Genomic DNA, 2962 nt, shown 5'->3' with positions numbered 1-2962 from the left:
GGGCGGCGACGCCGCCGTGGGCAGTGGTGGCGGCGCCTAGGGTTTGGAGGATTTGGGACGTTTGGTTGGGATTTGAAAGAAAATAACAGAGGATATGGGGTGAGGAGATGAAAGAGATGATATGGTGAGATTTTGGGCGTGATTGGAGCTTCGCCGCCGGCGGAGGCGATTTCCGGCCGGCGGTGCTAGGGCGGAGGGCGGCGGAGACGGGGAGGGGTTCTTTAGGGTTCTGAAGAGACGAAAGGAGGGGGGGAAGGTGTTCGGACATTAATATATTAAAATTAAACCACTTCCTAGCCGTTGGATCAAAGATCCTCGACGGCCAGGATTAATTTTAACAAAACGACGTCGATTTGTTACAAAGGGAGTTGGACCGGGTTAGGATGCGGGTTTGGGCTGGGAACAGGGGTGGTTTTGACGGATTTCGGGGCTTTGATTTGGGCTGGGGTGAATTTAGCCCAAATTTGGATCTTTTATTAAGGACTCAATTTTCTTTTGATTTTGTTTTCTTGTATTTTATTCACTTTGCTTTTGTATTTTATTTTTATATTTTTGTATTTATTTATTTATCTGATTTTATAAAACGCTAAAACAAAACGAAGACCTAATTAAACTATTTAACTCCTAAAATTATTTAAAACTCTATTTAAAGATAAATGCAACAATTAACAATTAAAAGTGCAAAGAAACTATTTTTTGCAATTTTCTTTAAATTTTGTTCTAAAATTAATTAATACCTAATTAATACTAAAATTGGGAAATTAAATCCCTAAATGCAAATGCATACTTTTGTATTTTCATATGAATAAAAATGCAACCAATTAACACAAAAATTTAACAGAAATTCACAAAAATTGTAAAATAATAAAGAAATTAATTATTTGAAACTTTTGGAACAATTTGCTTAGGGCAAAAATCACGTGCTCACAATGTTTACGGACTTTGGAATTAATTGAGTATTGATTAAAAGTTGAGGTTGGTAATGCACGAAGGGTGATGTCATGCCATATTGTGAGTGTTAATGCACGAAGGGTGATGCCGTGCCATGTTATCAGAGAGTTAATGCACGAAGGGTGATGCCGTGCCATTTCTATTTAATCATATGGTGAGGACGAGAGTAAAAGCACGACGGGTGATTGTGCATTTTCCTTTACTGTGTTTACTTGTTCCTATCTGTTCAAGGTATATTGGTTGATTAAGTTCTTATTACTGCTGTGATTCTTTATCTTGTGATCCCCTCAGCATGTCCCCCCTACTGAAATTTCTTTTCTAGCTTTTACTTGCCGTTATCTTTGTACATATACTGTTAAATTGCACAGGTTTATTTGTGGGTGTCTTGTCTTAGCCTCGTCACTACTTCGCCGAGGTTAGGCTCGTCACTAACGAGTACATGGGGTCGGTTGTACTGATACTGTACTCTGCACTTTTTGTGTAGATTTTGGTATTGGTCCCAGTTGATTGAGAGGCATAGCAGCTCGGACCGAACCACCGAAAACTCAAGGTAGATCTGTCGGCGTTCACATACCTTGAAGTCCCCGTCTATTTCCTTTGGTTTATTATTTTTTTCGTTCAAACAGTTGTATTTCTTTCGGACTTTTACTTGTAGTTAATCCTAGAATGTTTGTAAATTGTGACCCTAGATCCGGCTAGTAGTACATATATTGAAGCTGTTATAAATTTTTGTATTCACTTTAACTCGTTATAGCTTATTTGTTGTTAATTACTGAAATGTATAAGAATTGGCTTAATGATTCTCTAACGTTGGCTTGCCTAGCAAGTGTAATGTTAGGCGCCATCACGGTCCCGACGGTGGGAATTCCTCGTCGTGATAAGTTGGTATCAGAGCACTAGGTTTCCTAGGTCTCACAATTCATGAGAAGGCTTAGTAGAGTCTGGAGGATCGGTATGGAGACGTCTGTACTTATCTTCCAGTCGCTATGAAGTTTAGGAACAAATTTCACTTCTATTCTTCTGTGACGTGCAATTTTGTTCTCTCGTTGCTAATAGAACTCATCTACTCTTAATCTCTCGCAGATGGTGAGAACACGTACCGTATCCTACTTTGAGCAGCAGCCAGAGCGCCCAGTGGCAGCTCCTACGAGGGACAGAGGTCGAGGCTGATACCGTGCCACAAGCCGAGGCAAGTGCAGAGCCCAGCCCAGAGCTCGAGCATCAGCACCAGTGGCGGAGCTTCAGGTAAAGTTTGATGAGGAGGCTCCAGCCCAGACCGTTCCAGCAGTACCAGCTCAGGTCCCAGAAGGGTTCATCGCCACCCTGGTACTTCAGGATGCTTTGGTCCGTTTAGTGGGCCTCATGGAGAGTGTGGCACAGCCGACGCATTTCCTGTAGCACCATCCATCTCTCATGCTAGGGGAGGAGCACATACTCCCGCTACTTACACTCCGGAGCAGATGGCTCCCAGTTTCAGACTCCAGTAGCCCTGCCCGTTGGGGTAGTTCATCCGGGTGTTGCGGCACAGACCGGTGATGGATCAGCTATGTCTTTTGAGGCTTTATGGAGATTGGATAGGTTTACCAAGCTTTTCCCAGTTCACTTTAGCAGTACATCTTCAAAGGACCCCCAGGACTATCTGGACAGCTGTCATGAGGTGTTACAAAACATGGGCATAGGAGACCCATAGGGTTGATTTCGCTGTATTCCAGTTGTTAGGTTCCGCCAAGAAATTGTGGAGGGATTATATGTTGACCAGATTAGTTGGGTCGCCGGCTCTCACTTGGGACCAGTTCTCTCAGTTGTTTCTTGAGAAGTCCCTTCCTGTCATATTGAGAGAGGACTATCGGAGGTAGTTCGAGCGTCTTTAGCATGGCTCTATGTCTGTTACTCAGTACGAGACCCGATTTGTAGATTTGGCCCGTCATGCTATTCTTCTACTTCCTACAAAGAGAGAGAGAGAGAGAGAGAGAGAGAGAGAGAGAGAGAGAGAGGGAGGAGGTAGGTTCGT

This window comes from Nicotiana attenuata, chromosome 1, assembly GCF_001879085.1.
Source record: "Nicotiana attenuata strain UT chromosome 1, NIATTr2, whole genome shotgun sequence".
NCBI lineage: Eukaryota > Viridiplantae > Streptophyta > Magnoliopsida > Solanales > Solanaceae > Nicotiana > Nicotiana attenuata.
The sequence above is the reverse complement of the archived record's forward strand: the minus strand, read 5'-3'. Positions refer to the sequence as shown.